This window comes from Phalacrocorax aristotelis, chromosome 2, assembly GCF_949628215.1.
Source record: "Phalacrocorax aristotelis chromosome 2, bGulAri2.1, whole genome shotgun sequence".
In the NCBI taxonomy this organism is placed as follows: Eukaryota; Metazoa; Chordata; class Aves; order Suliformes; family Phalacrocoracidae; genus Phalacrocorax; species Phalacrocorax aristotelis.
The window spans coordinates 163433385-163453184 of NC_134277.1; the positions used below are offsets into that span (position 1 = coordinate 163433385).

Sequence of the window (19800 nt, forward strand, 5' to 3'; positions counted from 1 at the left end):
TGCACCATCCTCTTATACTTTTACTTCAAGAACTCTTGGAACGTGGGCAGCTTTAATCACAGTCACCTTCACCATAATGCAGAATATAGTTTTAATAGCATTATACAACTAAGAGTAGTAAACCTCACAGATGTAATATGCTTTAAGGTATACATCATGTATAAACTTTCCTACTGCAAATCAATTACTTTTCCTTTTAATAGAAGTAGAATCACTATTAACCACTGGCATGACATTTTTCCTGCTCCTGCTTTCTCCATCTGAAGGCAAGTGCAAAACCAGGATATAAGGTTCTCATTTGCTCTCTTGCTTTTTATACACCACCTTACCCAACACCTAAGACTCTTGTACATCATAGAAACCACATAAAATTATAAGCAGTACATATTCTGGGCATACTCAGCCATATTCAGTCCATCTCAAACTGGATTTTAGGCTTTTTTTTTTTACTACCATTTTGCCTGAATTATTTTGCAATCATGATAGAAGCTGGATACCCACTTCATTTGTCGACACAATCAGGTACATCACAATGCCAATAATAAACTGAAAGACAAGTTGCAGTAAGATTCACATTTTGGGTGCAAAAACTGAGCAAACCTATAAAAAGAATCTGGATTCATATTTGTTCATTCTTCATCACCTTCACAATTAGAAGACACAGACTACTGGCCTGCACTGATTACAACAAAAGTTGTCCTCAAGAAAACTAGTAAAACTAGTAATTGCTTTATCATCTACATAAAAACATCCACATTACGTCAATGGTTTTTGAAAGCTTTACTGAAAATTGTACAAAAAGTAAAATTCTTAAGTAATGAGCCAGGACATTGGTTTTTTTTAAACTGCTCAGCAAATTCATTATATTTGACAAAACCCACTTAACAGACCAATAAAAAGTATGAAAAACCTTAAAAATAGGAATAGAAATAGAAAATTTCCTCTGAGCAGCCAAACCAAACAAACTTGGCTTTTGTATCTCAGATACATCAATAAGATGCTTTCTGATATACTGGACAACTTGTGAACATTTCTTTATTTTCTAACAAAATCCTTTGGCTACATGGAGCCCTGCTGCTCTTTTTCGTAATAGAGGGCTTATCTTGTTGGAACAAACCAGACGTTCACATAGCTCTACATCCTACAACGGGCAGCAGTATCTGTTTAAGGAGGAATGTGACAACAAGGCAACAAAACCATCATCACTGTCATTCTTAGTATTCAGCAACAAAATGTTTAGTACAGACATTGTATTTGGGTCATCCAGACCGTAGCTACCTATCAAATCCAGTTTTCTATTTCTCTTATTCCATGCTGAACATGTCTGTTTTCTGGCCTTCCTAACATTTAGTAGCAATGAATTCTACAATTTAAGTTAAGCACGTTATGAAAACAAACTTCCTTTTGATTATTTTAAAACTTCACCTGGTAATTCCCACATCTGAAGAAATCAGTAACACTGATGCTATCTCCTTCAAAATATAAATCTTTCCACAAAGAAGATTTAACCGCTGCTGTCCATGATTCACAGAAGCCCTTTTCCCAACTCCACAGAAGCAAAAGAGTAAAACTAGACTGAGTCACCTCTTTCCCAGCATGGTGGATGATAGCACATCATCCCAAAACCTGTATCACCAACGTTATCCAGAGCCTTTTACCACTACCGATGGCCCTACAGTCCAATTCCCTGCAAACCTAATAGCAAAATCAAAACAAAAATAAACAAAAAAACGCTCCAGAGCCCTGGCAGCTCCTCTACCATGCAACTCTATACTCTCTTCTCTAGTCTCTTTGTCAGGCATGCTGCAGTGCTGCAGGCACATTATGGTGCAGCCAATAGAAACACAGTTTATTCAAATGTGGGCCAAAGTGTCCTCAATTCCAGTCACACTTACTTAAAGCCTCCTCAGTACTTAGAGAAAGCAAATAAAGCAGCTGAGTCCCAGACCCTGTATTATCACTTAGCAAATATTTACCCGAAAGAGGCAGAGATGGGAATAGCTGAAGAACCTTCGGTCACTTGGGTTTTAGGCCCAAATGAAAGAGTGTCCAAGGCTTCTACATGATGCCCAGCCTCAGAAAAGACCCAGGTGCTTGCTGTGATGCCAGGTAGTCATCTAAAGCCACTGCTGGAGGCTTCCAAAGGAAAGAGCATCTCATGAACCCATGCTTGGAGCACAGCACACAAATGTAAAGCCATGTGAAATTTTTCATACCAAATTTTACATTTAAGCAGATGAATATCTAATTTAGTAAAGTTCTGAATTTCTTAGAAGGCATAACACCACCCTCATCAGCATAATGACTTTTTTACAGTACAAAAAGCATGTCTACACTCACTCATACTGTATTTAAGTGTCTATACATCAGCAATCTGACATGAAACAAAACCCATTAAATTAAAGCTGCTTACATTAGAAATAAATGATAGTTAAAAACCCTCATACAGTTTCTTTCACACCCAGGATTCAGAATATGTAATATTAAAGAAGTTATTGTATTTACTTAAACAAGTAAATACACTGGTTTTAATTATTTCATGTGCTTTTCTGCATGTATTATTTCTTTTAATATCACGTCTAGCTTTGTTCTTTCTTGCACTGTAAAAACATGTTAGTATATTAAAATGTTACTAAGTGTATACAGATGTATAGCTTCTATTTGAGCAGCTAGGGGAATGGTAACCATGGCACTGCTTCCAAGAATAGAATTATCACCTGTAACAGCACTCATGCTGTGGCAGTTGACAGAATGGTTATAAATATATCTATTAGCAGCCTGAGCTGAATCTTTAAACAGCACTATAGGGACAGCAGTTGGCTAAAAATAGCTTGACAATATTGCATTTGAACACTTGTCCTCAGAAACACTTTCTCACATACACATAGTGAATTTCAATTTTTTTCTGCATGAAGCTGAAAACGAACATCTGTGGCACACAGGAGACAGACAGTATGACATTTCTTGACCTCCCCTCCTCTCTATAACACTACAAATAAAAGCACAACAGTAAAAATCTTGAAAAGGCTGCTATAAAACATGAAGTAATGCCTAGAATTCAAAGTACATGAAGCAAGGGCAGAATCCAAAATCATTTTGCAAGGGAAAAATAAAAGAACACATGGCAATCAACAGCACACAGATCATCTGCCTGAGCTGCTGGAGCTCAGCTTCATTCTAATATACTTCCATATATCTGAAACAAGGAAATGATGGTTACGCAGTTGTTACTAACAAGCACGAGCTACCATTCAATAGGAATAAAGGAAAACTATCTGAAAACAGATTTCTAAATCCAGTTGTCATGAGTTCAGGCATGCGTTCACAAAACCTTTCACTTGCTACTTTTAGTATTTCCATCATCTTAATTCAAAATCTTCGTGAACGCAGCTCAGAACAGTGCAGTAATACCGTTGTGGCCAGTTAGGTCAGCTGACGAAAAACAAGCAAGCTTTCTTTATTATCCAAGGAAAAGTTTGCATTTCTTCAAATTATCAAATAAAAATACAGACTGCTGAATTCCTAATAAGCAACTGTTCACTGGAAAATGTGGCCATTCAAAAAAAAAAAAAGGTACAAATGGCAAAGGTCTTCACAAACAAAAGATGTGCATGCAGACTAAATAATGCCACATATCATAAAATATTTTGGCTGAGAAGGAATCTCTGGAGGTTATCTGGGGCAACCCTCTGCTCAGTGCATGGCTAAGTTACAGTGGGTTGTTTAGGGGTTCATCAAGTCAAATTCTGAACATATCTCTGAAGATGGAGGTTCTGCAACATCTCTCAGCAACCATTTTTTGTTTGAGAGCCCTCAATGTGAACAAGAATCTTCCTAATATTTGACTGCAATTCCTTATGTTCCAGCTTGTGCCTATTGCTTATTATTTGGGTGGTGCCCAGTGACAGGACATTGGAAATGGGCACAAACTGAAACACCGGAGGTTCCCTCTAAACATCAGAAAACACATTTTTACTGTGAGGGTGACTGAGCAGTGGAACAGGTTGCCCAGAGAGGCCACAGAGTTTCCCTCCTCAAAGATACTCAAAAGTCATGTAGACACAGTCCTGGGCAACTGGCTCTAGGTAGCCCTGCTTGAGCAGGGGGCTGGACTAGACGGCCTCCAGGTGCGCCTTCCAAACTCAGCCATTTTGTGATTCTGTAATTATTTTTTTACTGTGCACTTCTGAGATCTGTCCCCCTCCGCTCTGCACTCTCCCATCACATAACTCCCTCAGCCATCTCCACTTAAGACTGCAGAAACCCAACCCTCCCATAACTCTCTACATAGTCATGGACTCCAACTGCCCTCCCCAGCATGGCGGTCCTCCACTGGACTCACTCACGCATACCTGCTTCTCTGTTATACTGAGGAACCCAAAACTGGGCACATTACTCCAGACGTGGTCTCCCAAGTGCTGAACAGACAGGAAGAATCACTTCCCTCAGCCTGTTGACTACACCTTTTCTGGTATGACCCAGTACGGAGCTGGCCTTCATGGCAAAGGCACACACCTTGCTGACTACTATTCGATCTGTTGTCTGCCCAGTCCTTTTCACAAAGCTACCTTCTAGCCAGTCAGCATCCAGCCTATACTGTTGTCTGGAGTAATATGGTGTAAGATAAGTATTTAATTTTATTTTAGAAGTGTATGTGTGTGTATTAAGTTTCAGTAACAGGGTTTTAACAGGTCTTGCCTACACTAAGAGTAAGAAATTAAAGTTTAAAGCGCACCAAATTTGTGCTGTCAGCAGTAAAGGAAGACCTTTGATATGTACTTCCAAATGCAAGCAAAACCAAGACACTAGGAAAGAAAAAGTATCTCCCAGCCAAAATGAAAATCAGTTTTAGAGAAGGTTTATGTTACACTTTTCTCCTTCTTGGAGATTATTTGAGGATGAACTACAATTTAAATAGAACAACTTCTATCAATTGTGTCCCTCTTAAAGCCTTATTTTTGGCAAGAGAATGTAATCCGCCATATAAAACTTAAATATTGAAAAAGTAAACTATACTATAGTATGAGACTTCAATATTCAGGCAAGGAAATTCAGTTCTTGGGATAATCAGAACTGGTGTTTTCATCAAACATATGGACCAAAGCTTGATCATTGCAATTAACTTAGGCTGCAAGGCAAAAAGTATTAGCACTTCTACTCAGATTTGTCTGTTATCAACTACACACTACTCTTTCTTTGAAGTTTAAACACTTCCAATCTTTTTTGTAGATGTATCACACAGGAATTAGAACACAGAACATACATTACAACTCTGAACTTCTGAAAAATTATGTAAATACTGATGGTACTACTCCATCTCTCTCTAGGATTTTTGCATGTCTGCCAAGTGATGTTACTGCCACTAAGATGTTTACTCAACCAGTCGAAGTGTGATGCTTAGGACTACAGGAAAGTGATGTCAGATCTGGTTAGGTATTTTTTCAAACAGAAAACTCATGACAAAATAAGCCATTTAGAATGAGCAATAGCTGGACTGGTAGCATTCTTTTAAAACATCATTTAGGGAACTGATTCTTACAAATAAAACAAAAATTAGACTAAAAATCTGTGCAAAAGAAAGTAATTTTTGTTCCACTTAACTTCAGTAACTACTTCAGAATTGCTTTTATTCCAAGGGCAGTAAAGGGTTTGATAGGCATTCCAGTTAAACTTTGCCACAAGTTTAAACAGAATACTGTGATTATTACTTTTATGACTCTGTTCCAGTCTAAATCTTTGGTCAAGTAGCATTTGCCTCTGATCAGAATGACTCTTTTCCTCAAATAAATTGTTGCATGTATTCCCTTAGACGTGAAAGCAGAATATCAAAAGTTGTCCAAATTTATTATCATTTGATCAGATAGTCTAAAATGAATTGTTAGCAAGGATCAACTGGATGGCTCAATTTACATAAATGTTTTTGCTTGGATAAACCAGCAGTTCCTAAGCGCTAGCTACTGAAGCTAAGAAAAGGTACAGTTGAAGTTCAACAGAGAAAAAAAAAGAAAAATCACTGTTTGATACAACTTGAGAGAAAACTAACATTTATTCCAAGATCTAGCTGACTATATTTGTGGTTGCTTTGTTTAAATTTCAGTCACAGTGCCATCTGGTGACTATTTATACTCTTATACATTTTAAATAGATGGTATGTTTTAGGCTCATCCAACCACCTCATGTCATCCATTCCCCTACATTAACCCCCTCCTCTTCTCTTAAGTTTTATCTGAAGACAAGGACAGAAAGGATTCTCTGTGAACTGGAATGGTTCAACATTTCCCGTCTGCATGTTCTTCTTGCAAACTTACATGTGCACTAGGAACATAGTGGACTTTAACCACTACGTCATATGAATATTGCTGTAAAATAATAAAAGTTGCTATTGATGGAAATGAACAGCATGATCTCAAGAACGAGACAAATGGAACGATATGCTTTTTGTTTGCTTTTCCCTGGAATTTGGCCTCTAAAAGCCAGCTATGCAAGGACACACATTGCTGAACTTTGTTTTTTTCCAGTTCGGTTGCTAAAATTACCATAGCTTTCATTTAAAAAGTGGTGGCAGATAAATAAACTTAGTGAAGATAAAACGGAATACCAAGTATAAAATTTATTGATCAGCTTATTGTGTTCACATATGAAAAATTCAAATAGACTTCGCAGGCTCTTTATATATTTTATCTCTGACACTTTGATGATGACAGCAACACAGGAGAAAGATTTCTCATATTCGTGTTGACCTTTATTTTTTCCCCTTCCCCAGACTCACAACAAATATTCCCATCGCTTTTCACCCTTCACTCCTTCCCACAACAAAATAAGTGAAAAGATTATAATATATTGCATATCTATAAGAGAGGACCGTCAAGGGAAATACCATATTATACTTGGTGACATTTTTTCTTAATACAGGCATTCTGTAAGAGTAATACCTGACTGGAAGTTAAGACAGTGCAAACAGTTCAGCCAGAAACTGTTACATTAAAAAAGACAGCTATCGAACAAAATTTACAAGTAGACTTCTGTCTCTCCTTCCTTCTTGAATAAAAAGATGCCATGTAATACCACATTTCTTTAAGTTTTTCAGTAGGAATAATCGCATCTCAACTTCATATGAAACAAACTGTGCGTATCTGCTGAGTTAGAAAATGAATTCACATCGTTGGTGCTTGTGATGATTAATACTACCTCAATTTCCAATCCAATATCTCTTCTATTATTAAATATATCCACAAGGAATCACATGTGTAAAACATTAAATACTACTTCCGAAGTATTAAATATTACTTCGAAGTAGGAACAAAATGCTCTACCTATCCCATAAGAAAAACAGCTGAGATGCTCAAACAGAACAACTACTTCCTATTTCCCTGTGGAAGACATTGTTATGTCCCATTTCATGTAAGACATTTCAACAGGCATGCTACCTACTGTGCGAAATGGGAAAGGCTGTTGCCAAAACCCAAAAGCCACCACTTCTGAAAGTTTCACTGCAAGAAACTGCTCTGATTCCGCACTCAGTAAGTAGAATCATTCTGAACATACTATGCTGGTCAATAATTTCTAGTGAAGTTTTCTTTCCATAAATCGATTAATACTTTTGCCATTGTTCACTGTTTTCTAGAAAGCAGTTCATGTCCAAAGATACCAGTTTTCCTTTTCAAGGATAATATAACCTTGAATACAACCTGGTTATAACAGGTTATAACAGGTAATATAACCTGTTCCTGACAACAACAAGCATGTACAACTATTCGATAAATTGGAGGGCAAAAAGAACCGATCTTTCTGAAGGAATAGCAATTCTCTTGAATTAATATTCTAGAGTGCCACAGAATCATTTTCTATTCACTTGAATTAACATTCATTAGAGAAGTGACTGCAACTCATGTCCACCTCCCTCGTGTACATCTAAGCAAACTTTGTCTCACCCAAGCTGGGCAGTCCTGTAACACCACATTGCCCAGCCAGTAATGGGCCAGAAATTCTGTTTTGTTGCATTGAACTGAGCTTGCAAGGCCCCAGGGTTGAGGCTTGCCCACCTTGCTCCGAATTTTTCTTGACCTGGTTAAAACTTTGTTTTATAAGGTTCAGCTGCCACAACAATTAGTCCAGTCGATCAGGATACTACGCCTAATTTGTTTTACTTTTGTTGGTACAACCACAGTTTTATACAGACAGTTGTAGGAAGCAGTTACTCTTTGTAGAATGAGGTATTTATGAATAAGAAGGTGATGTAAAAAAATACAGGTCTTGCATGGTGATGGAGGGCTTTGAGCGGTGGAGGCAGCACAGAGAAGCATAGGCATGGCATGACAAGAGATGGGATACACGCTTGACACTGTAAACCCCAAAGACTATAAATAACTCATTAACAGTCCGATAAAGAAATGCAGACACAGAGATGGCCAAAACCACCATTTTGGGGGTAACGAAGAGAATTAATAATCCCTAACAGATGTAAAAGACACCATATATGGTGATTTTGGACATAATATGGAACTGCAGACCACTGAAGAAAGAGCAAAAATATGTAAGTGTAAAAATATGGTAGCAAACATACAGAAAGGTCCCCAAGTGTATTCTAGAGAAGAAACCATCTACATCATATTCCTCCCAGTGAAGGACACCAGTAGATTACAATTCACCAGAACTCAGAAGAGACTCTGGTCTCTTACAGCCAGAGTAGCAGCGAAAGGGTGAGCGTATTTTCTATCTCTTTTCCTCATGCTAAGAAGTCAGTGTATCGCAATTTGAACTGTGTTGTTATTCTTTCTGTAATGATTAGATCTGGGCTAATAATGATTAAAAGGTTAAGATTTCACTGTACTAATAATAAATTATTGGCTTAGATATGTAAGGTGTACTTTCTCTTTGCCCATAAAACAAGATTCTGAGTGCAATAAAAGACAGCACCTGACAATCTGACACCTCTGGACTATACCTTTTTTGACTCTGTGTTTGTGTATATGTGTATATGTGACGATTTTCTCAACAAACCTGTAGCCACAGGTATCAGAGATTTTTATTCTTGCACTTCATCCACTCTTCCCTGTTGCTATACCATTGTCAGTTTTGCCCCTAAGTTTTGACATCCTCACAATACATGTGAGGAGATCTTATCAATGTATATAAACACCTGAAGGGAGGGGGCAAAGAAGACGGAGCTGGGCTCCTTCCAGTGGTGCCCAGTGCCAGACCAGAGGCAATGGTCACAAACTGAAACACAGAAGGTTCTGTCTAACTATCAGGAAACACTTTTTTACCGTGAGGGTGACCAAGCACAACCTGTGCAGGTTGCCCAGGGAGGTTGTGGAGTCTCCATCCTTGGAGATATTCAAAGCTGTCTGGACACAGTCCTGGGCAACCAGCTCTAGGTGGCCCTGATAGAGCAAGGAGTTGGACCAGATGATTTCCAGAGGTGCCTTCCAACATCAACCATTCTGTGAGTCTGATTCTGTGAATGATGTCTTCTAAATAAACAGCTAGATAAATAAATAGATGCCAGTTGTATGTTTCCTTGCACTTCCTGAGCCGTCTATATTCTTCTGCCTCATCTTAGATCTACAGTTGTACTGTACTTTAGGCAGATACTGTTCACGTTTGTGCTGTGCAGCTCCTAGCCAGTGAATAAGACTCAGTAATGCAACTCCTCATTTTCCTTAATGAATTAGAACCTGAAAGTTAAAATAATTTCATATTTTTGCTTATGTTTTCCACTCTGATGGTGATGATTATGATGTAGAATGTAACTAGCATCATACATCCTTGAGACTTTTTCATGTACCGGTGAAAAATGCCACAGAAATGCTGCAGATCACTCAAGAGAAATACAGAAAGATGGTAACACAACTACAAGAACACTGTTTATTCTGAAAAATGTCTTTCCATTTTTCCCTATTCAGCACTTTGACCTTGAAGTTCTTGGATGAAAAATGGCATGGAGCAGCCCTCACTAAAATGGAAAAGTGGCCTCCTAAGAGAGTATACTGCCCCGAATCAGGCTGAGTAAGATCTTGAAAATGTGACTCTCGATCCAAAATGGCTGTGTTAAGCCAAGGGGACTTCTGCTGTCCCTAAAAAATAAGTTGTAACAAGAAATTCACCCTCAATCAGAGAAATTTGCCATAAAGCTTCATTCAAACTGCCGCATCCCAACCATGATGTATCAAGTAAGCTTTCATAATTAGAATGTTCAACACAAAACCACGGGGTAAAAATTCAGTTCACAGAACTCTTACAGCATAAGGATTCATACAGCATCTCAGGACTTCTCAGTAGAAAGTGAGAAGAATCTTTCTGCAACTATATGTAACTATACGTATATAACTTCATGTAATCTATTACTCAGTAGAATAAAACTAGTCCCCAAATTAATATGAAAAAAATAGTGGTGGTTGGTTTTTTATTCCACTTTCAAGTTAAAACAAGAAAATAGGAACACTGGAAGACCTAGTGAGGCAGAGAACTGAGGCAGATTTCTGAAAGAAAACACATTCAAATGCTTGACTTAAGCTTCCACCTAAATAAGCATCTTCAAAAGTAGCACATTTTCAAGCATGTGTTAAACAGAAACAGCAGCAGCCAACTTTCAATTTTAAATGAACAAATTTGTAAGCTTGTTTAGAAAGAAGTAAATTAAGAACTGACAAAAACGACAGCTGAAAGTAGTAGAAGAGTCACGGTATTTTTTTTTCCAAATATAAGTGAACTAAGACTAAAATATCTTCAGTTTCATTTATAAACGCAAGTTATATTTTTTTAAAATCTACCTACTTGTATACAATCTCAACTGGCGTTAATTGTTTTAAAATTATTTTTCACAATGCTGAATGAATTAATTTTATCTTGCAATTTCTAAGTTATTTGTTGCTATGTGGCTCAGAACCTCAGCCATAGATTAGAATACTAAAAGCACTGATACATATATTTAATGAAAGTAGTACAATTTTTCAGGGAATATACCATATAATTACATGACAAAAAGGAAAGGACACAGCAAGAGAACATGGAGACTACATCAAGCAATAATCTCAGCTTACTAACCAGGCAGCCTTCATTAATATCCCTCCAAAAATGAGTCCAAATGTCTCTGCTACACACCTAAGCACTGTACACACTCAAATATACCTACTTCATGCTCATAAAGCCTTGTTCTCTTCAGGCTTCTTTCTGCAGACTGTGTTGCTGTACTTTTATATGAGCGATCTTACAAATATTTGAATCACCAAGGAAAAGTCTAAGTGTAGAATACATAGGCTTACAGGTGTACCCTGGGTACTACATAAACGGAGGTCATTTTATTTAAATTAAGTAATCCTGTATGCGGTAGGTGAAAAACAAACTCCTTTCAACAGAATACGAGTAAATCATCCAGATGAAATATTTACATGTATTGATGACGCAGAAGCTTGTCATTCACAATTCAATCTACCTTGTGATATTAAATTATGTTAGAGATTCCTGTTTAGATCAAATACAAATTCCTTCCTTGCAATATCAAATTCATATTAGGAATCCTGCTTAGTTTATACATAAATTTCTTAAATAAAAACATAAGATATAATTCTATGTAGGTCACAAATCTTGGCAATTCCCAGCAGCCATTTTTCTAGAGTTGTCTCTTTAAAATCTATCACAAGTTGGTGGTAGGACAGGTAACCTGCAGGTTTCAAAGCACAGTGAATTTGGGTATCCTTTAAGATTTTAATTTTTTAAAAAATACTCTCAGACCTGGCTACCCTGAAGCACAAGAGATGAGTTAATTTATACGTGCCATCTCTAGCCACCATTAATTATTTCTGTAACTTGAACTTATCTTTAGCCATGTATTAATGGAAATCTATTAAAAAAGTAAACCATTATCTTCATGGGGAAGTGTGGGGAAATTTCATTTTGGTGACACATTAAGAGGCTTGACTTTCAGTCAGATTTCTTTAAGATAGGCTCAGATTCCAGTCAAAAAAAACAAAACCCAAACCCAACAGAAGTTGCTGGGATGCTGTGATAATTTAAGCTGAATTTTATCCAAACAGCATGCAAGTTTTGGTAAGGCATAAGGATTAATGCATTTAACACTTGCCAAGACTGCCACAACAGTGAAATGTCCTCCTGACTGAATTTCAGAGCAGGTGCATCACTATGTTTTCAAGAATGAGCACTGACACATACATCACACACATGCAGCCAGGTTGCTTTCAAAAGGCCAGTGACATAAACAGACACAGTTACCTGTGGCTGTATTGACACTGTTGACATTTTTAACGTGACATTATTATCACCACAGTGATACAGAACTATATAAGTTTCAGAGCCACAACCTCTTCTTTTAAGTTTCTAAATGAAAAAGTAAAGGAAAAATGAAAACCTACCCGGAAGCAAGTAAACAAAATTATGCAATCGGGGGAGGGGAAATGGTAACATTTCAGTTATGCTTATTTGCAGTTAAATCTTTTTGTTTAGGTTACAGAGAAAAACCTCCAGCTGCAGAAAAATCTTAATTCTTTCTATGAGATCATAGGTTTCTTTTCAGTTTGTGCCCTAAATATCTATTAAAGATGCAGTGTAGCAATTTGCCATAGCTTATATGATCATAAACTGATACAAAGACCTGAAGAAGTGTTAGTGGCAGGGAATTCGGGGAATTTTAAAGAACTTGGACACTGTCACAGGATATAAAGGAAAAGGCAGGTAGTATTCAAATTTCAGTGTTTTTCCTGTTTATTTTCTTCACAGCCGTAGTTATTCACACTATAATTGATTGCTGCTGAGTTAACCTAGGCAAAGCAAGGATAAGCACACAGCAGAACAGTACCTGCACTGAATGAGTGGATGAGAAGCATCATCCTAACACTGTTAGTTCAATGAGAGGTGTACCCTTGCCTCACCATATATACAGCATTACTCAAATAAGGAACCATGGATGTACTGGACTCCAGTATGGAGCGAAACTTAAGCTATAGCCCAATTTGTGTGACACTGAACAGAAAAGCCTTTCTTATTCTTCCTGTCTTGTCAATTTTGGTCCCTGTTTCTCTTACTAAAAAATAAGAAAAGTATTATAGAAATACAGAATATATTACAGAAGAACAGTACTCCTTAAAGACATACAGATACCTCTCATCACCTTAACATTCATTTAACAAAAGACTTCACTCTATCCATATTCCTTTAACGTCAGAATTCCCCAGATAAACCTCAGCTCCCAGGTACCCAGTGCTCTCACGGCCTCTACCGAAAATCCACATTTGATATTCTCCACAACCACAGCCAGCCACCCCAGTTCTGAACCTACTCCCCACGGATAAATGCTGCAGAGAAACCTGCAAGGCAACTCTAAAACTGTAGTGCCTATTTTCCACTTCATTACTTTCCAATCAAACAGAGCCCCACACAAAACCCACAGACAAAACTGTAAGGAAATGCATGTCCGGTTACCCAGAGGATAATATGCAAATCTCTTCTTAAAATCTGCTACTGTTCTTCAAGGTCTTCCTAATTCATAAAATAGCAATAAAATATAAACCAGCAAGCTGGTCTCACAGAGTATGAAAATTTTCAGTTTATGCTGTATGATGAGGTAAAAATCAAGGCTTATCTAATGATCAGAAAAATCAAAGGCCCACCATAACTCCAAACAGTAGCCATGCAAATGTGAAGGAATAAAATTTTAAAACACAGGAACTAAATGATGAGAATAAAATGTACATTCCTTCAAAGGAGGAATACAGCAGGGGAAAAAAAAAGAGAAAGAAATCCGAAAAGATGTTAGAGAAACTGTGAAATCATGTAGAGACGTAGCACTGCAAGATACTCATGTGCCAATCCATCACATTTGTGTAGGTTAGTCCAAGGCCAACACTTCAGCGTGGCTGACAGAATTTTAATGAAGCGTTTCACTACAGTGGAGACTTTAACCATTTGAGCACAAAGGACTAAGAGTTCCTCGTTTTGCAGCATTCTGAATTTTTCTTTTCAACTTCTTCCAAAAAGCTTTTCTTGTCTCGGAGAGCAAGTTTACAAAGGGTATTTTCCATTGTTTCCTACTCCTCTGACCTGAAGGTTTTGGTTTCCAAAAGCAAGATTCACTTTTATAGATTCCAGATTGCCTGCTGGGAAAGCACACTGAACAGCAGCCGAGTAGTTCCCTCGTTCCTGAGACACACAGAAAGACTCTATAACTCTTTTGAAGGCAATTAAATGCTCATTCACTGAGAAGATTCCAGGAAGTTTTTACTTTTTGGTCCTTTTTGGGAGGGACATGAGCCTGGTAAGAATGCATTACGTTCACCAGATCAAATATTTTATAACACTGTTAAACAAACTGGGGGAAAAAACACTTTTGATGAAGAAAATATTCAGTATTAAAGGTAGTACATGTTAGTTCAAAAACTTTAAAGAAGTTGGCTTACCTAAAACTTCCTTTGTTTTTTAATAAAGGGCTGGAAAAATTCTAACAGTAAATTTATGTTCACCCACTATTTTGGTGATTCTCAGCTAACTCACATTGAAGTATATTCACATACATGAGAAAAACTGAATTTTGAACTCCAAACTGTATGGCCTCATTATACCGTAGTCTAGAACACACACACTGTGAGCATTTTGAAATAGGGAGATTTTTTTTGTTGAAGGAAGACAAAAATTAAGATGTAAAACAAAAAAGCCCTACAATCTCAATTACAGACTGACTTCTATTCCCATTTGATAGTCTTCTACATATCTTTAAAAAGCCTAATGTTCATACAGCTTGATTTTCCTTCTGAGTAAGGTGGCAAGCCTGTATGCTGAATAAATGAGGAAAAGAGAACATGAGCTGAGTCGTACTTTCGCACATTAGGCAAGTACAAGGTACTCAACAGATGGCAAGACTCCTGAAAAAGAAAGCCAGAGTTCTGTACATGGCAAAGCACTTCAGTGAGTAGAAAAGACTATGAGAGATGAGAAGAGACAAAAAAAAAAACCAAAGGCAGAAAAGCTTCAAAGAACTTAATTATAAGAATATTAACCTACCCAGCCCAGACACTTCTAGAAATAGCTGGACACGTGCTAGTGTTATGAAGGAGGAAAATACTAGTGAAAGGATGAGGCAGAGGTATGCATGCCTGACGTTACAAATGGAGACATGGAGCACTTTTGCTGATGATACCAAACTGCGAGGTGCTGTTGACTCTCTTGAGGGGCAAGAGGCCTTGCACAGGGATCAACATAGATTGGTACGCTGGGCCATGATTAATGGGATGACATTCCAATGCCTGATTCTGCAGTTAGGACAGAGTAACTTGGGGCACAAGTATAAACTGGGAGAGGAGTGGCTGGACAGCAGCCCTGCAGAAGGATCTGGGGGCACTGGCTGACAGCAGGCTCAGGAGGACTCAGTGGTGTGACCAGGCAGCCAAGAGGGCAAACCACATCCTGGGGCGCATCAAGCACAGCCACTCAAAAGACAGGATTGTCCTACTGTGTTCAGTGTTGGCGCAGCCTCACCTTGAGTACTCTGTGCAGTTCTGGGCCCCGCAATTTAAGAAGGTTGTGTAGGTCCTTGAATGTTTCCAGAGGAAGTCAACAAAACTGATGAAAGGGCTGGAAGGAATGTGCTATGAGGAGCAGCTAAGGACTTTGGGCTTGTCTAGCTTGTAGAAAAGGAGGCTGAGGGGCAACCTCATTGCTCTCTGCAGCTTCCTGAGGAGAGGACGTGGAAAAGGAGGCGCTGAGCTCTTCTCCCTGGGATCCAGCAATAGGATACATGGGAATAGTTCAAAGCTGCACCAGGGGAGGCTTAGACTGGACATTAGGAAGCATTTCTTTTACTGAGAGGGTGATCAAACACTGGAACAGGCTCCCTAGAGAGGTGGTCAATGCCCCAATTTTGCCAGCATTTAAGAGGCCTTTGGAACATGCTTTAACTTTTGGTCAGCCCTGAATTGGTCAGGCAGTTGGACTAGATAATCGTTGTAGGTCCCTTCCAAGTGCAATAGTCTAGTCTAGCCTGGTCTAGTCTATTACATAGATATAGAAGTGGAAGAAGATGCTTCCACATCAATGAAATGGCCCTTCTCTTCCATATTTTCCTTGTGCATGGGAGACGCTCTCCAAGTATCAGAACTGATCTGGTCCATTTCTTCTGCCACTGGACGGTAGCAGTCATGACAGTTCTTCCCTCTTCTGAAGGACAAATAGAGTTATCGCAGGTTGCTGCCGTCATGTTGTCCTTCCGGTATAATTTCCTGCACATTCCTCCCTGGAGGGAGATGGATATCACGGTAACAGAGGTTAAAGAAGCATCTGTAAACTTCATCCAGAATGCAGAAGGTGCTCTTCTCACAAAGTAAAAATACTAAGCTGATGTCTGGATTCCTTCTCCCTTTCTCTTTCAGCCAGTATTCCCTAGAAGTTTGATCCTGGAAAATAAATACCCCATCTTATGCCTTACTGCTCCAGGCCACAACAAGGAGAGCCTAGTGTGATGTACATGCAACCCAACAGGACTCAGCCTGGCGCTGCACAGTGCAGAGAGATGCCATGTCTTGTTTTGCACAGTTATGTCATCACTCCTTATTTTCAGGGGGGAACAAGGTCCCCTGGCTACACATTGTGTATGAAGAAAGAATATCCATGTACTCTTTGTCATTCTTTTAACTTTATATACCAAGAGTCTTGACAAAACGTGCACTGAGAAAATGCTGCTGGGTTACCATTAGAGATGGTGACTTTCACAGAAGAGGTAAGGTGAGCAGAGCTACCACTACACTAACATCTGAGGATTAGGGTTTTTGGTTTGGATGGGTTTGGGGTTTTTCCTCCACAGAAATCACAGTCAAAGTAATTATTCAGTTAAATACGGGGTTATAATGCTCAAACTTGGGGACAGCTTTTTCATTTTCTCAACTGTCTTCTTGTTGAACAACAAGCACTTTGAGCAATACTCACTGAATTAAGTGACACAGAACATGATATACATTTTTTTAAAAATAATTTTTCAGTTAAACATCTAACAATTGCCTAACATTCCAATTCAATTCCATCTAGACTGGGAGATGATAAGCCACACTTGGATGCCAACTACAAAGAACAAGTTATGATTCAATCAAGCTTTTTACTCCTTTTGTAGTAGAAAAATTATCTGGGTGAAGTTATGCATTACACTTATGCATTACAGTTGCATTAACACCACAAAGGAAACCCAAAAGGTTAGTTTCAAAACTGCAACATTAAAAAAATGTTCATTAGAATTTGTAAAACTTTAAAACTTTGCAAAGATACAGCCTGAATAGCAAAACCAGCACTTTTTGGGAAATCATCACTGAGCTGTATAATAGTGCTGGAAAGGTAGTGTTCTCCCTCCTGAATTTGACATCTCTGTCATACCCAAAAGTTCAAAATAAAACTCTAAAAATAATTGGTCTCACATGAGCTCACTTACAAGAAGTAGCGAAAAGATACCTAGGACAGGAGGCCCTTTACTTGCTTCAAAACCCTGTGGTGGAAACTGAAGGTGGACAAATTAAGGCTAATGATAAAATCCACTCTTGAATGACATGGGTATGCCACCATTAAAGTAGCTGCTAGAAGGATGTCAAAAGTTCTCCACCACTGAAATAGTTTAATAAAATTGGATAACTTCCAGAGATGCATGTTTCAGCTCAGAATTCTTGGGTTGATGCTGGAACCACTGAGGTAAATTTATCAGAGTCAGACTAGATACATCATCACTACTAAGTTTTCACCAAGGCTACAAGAATGGATTTGCAGCATCTGTATAACATTCCATCTTTTTGTATTTCAACTCATTTGCTCTCCATTTGTAGCTGTTTCCCCTCAATCCTAGACTGGAGCAGAAACTAAGATTATAGTCCACAGGTGGCTACCAAGCAACCAGTAAATTCAGGGAGAGGGTTTGAACTGACCACAGCGCTGCACTGACCAAGCAAGAGGTAGAAAAATATATTAAGGTGCAACAGAAATTAACATGGAGGAATTAAAATAAATAGCCATAGATAATTACCTATGGGAAACGAGCATCGGGCAAGGGGCAAAATCTAGAAACAGCTTTTAGAAAAAGTATCAAGATACTGAGCAGAGAGAATCTCATGTTGAGTTTCTCCAGCAGTGAAGAATGCGGGATTTCAGACTTTTTTTCTTTTGGTCCTTAAGAAACAGGATTACATCACCTGTTTCTCACCCTAGTCACAGTAAGGAACATTTGGTGGTTATATCAGAAATACTCCTAACTGTGATCTTGGGCAAGGCATTTACTCATTGTTCTGGACTGTCAGCCACTATATCAAATGGCAGCAATAGTAATAAAACTGCCTATTGCATTTGCATTGTGCCTAACAAAAAATGGGTGGAGTTTTACAGAACGCCTTAATCCTTATAAAGTTACTTGTACAGTACTTGAAATGCACTGCTCAGTTTGCTAGTCATTTTATACAAAGATATAACATAACTGAAAGTACACTTAATACAATTTGTATAAACTAGCTGCTACCATGAAGTAATCTAGAAGCCTCCTTGCTCCTGAGAATCACTTTATTAAAAAACATGCATTTTAATTGTGGTTCTTCCTCTTGCTCAGACCTATTTCAGCTAAATCAATAATATGTTTTAAGTGTCCCAGGTTTAAAATTAGCTAGTCATTATGAGTGCTCCACCTTCACAAATGTAATTGCAGAGAATGATATATTATTCACTGTACTTAACGGCTACAGACGGTTGATGCACATCCAAATCACTTAACAGTAATATTTATACTAATACATCATCAAACCAGATTTCTAAGTCAAGGGGCACAGCAAATATTCTAGGTACAAACAACATGCACCAGTGCAAAGGATCAATTTTTCCACAGTAATAGTCATAGTACTTTTCTCCACATCTTCTACCACCAGAGAACAAGATTTTTATTCCATTTAAACACAGTAACATTAGAAATTTCATTTACTATAAGTTTACACCTGCAGAAAATCAGGTCAAAAACAATCATAGAGAAAAATCCAAGAAATTACACTCTATTTGATCAGCATCTCCAAATTCCTGCACTTTCCCCACTTCGTATAAGAATTTTTTTCATCAACTGCTTTTTCTCTCTCACATCATCAGTCACTGCAATATACAGTAAGAACAGCACTTTAATGGCAATGCACAGAAACCAGCTTCATAAAGTGGTAAAAAAATAAAAAAGAGTTATAACATGGATCTATTCCGTGTAACACAATATTAAAAACTGCATTTATTTATTTAAGCCCCACTTTTTTTCCTCTTGTACTAGGTTTTCTTCTCCCCTACTTTTGACAACTTTAGGTAATTTTCATCTCCTGGAAATTTAAGGCTTTTAAAGCCAAACTCATCCTACTCACCCTAACAAAGAGTCAGCCTTTGACATTGATCAATGACAAAGTTAGCACAACATTATTCTTGGTACTACGCTAAGACGTAAAGCTGCATTAAAACTTGAGATTTAATGCCTGTTTTCACTGATAGCAGTAGAAAGCTTTAAACAAATAAATAAATAAAATTGGAATCCTCTTAAGCAATCCCTCAATGAGAATATTAGTCCAAACCATCTTACTAAAAAATTGCAAACTATGACATTTAAAACGTGGTTTGCTCCATAACCAGTAAATGCGGAGCTTGCTGTGATGATTATGCAGTGGCTTCCCTAGGTGAAATGAAGTTGGCAAAGTAGATTCTGATGTGCCCTTTCAAAAATGGCTTGGCATCAATTACAGCTATCGCATTCTGCATTTCCAATCTCTTCTGCGGAAAACTACCCCACTTGACCTACACTTTTGAAGTCCC

General features: G+C 38.1%; 1 protein-coding gene across 11 annotated transcripts in view; it reads right to left on the reverse strand.

Moving 5' to 3' along the window:
- Positions 1-19800, reverse strand: part of TRAPPC9 (trafficking protein particle complex subunit 9) — a 538181-nt gene that overhangs the window by 380511 nt on the left and 137870 nt on the right. The gene's annotated exons all lie outside the window — the stretch shown is intronic.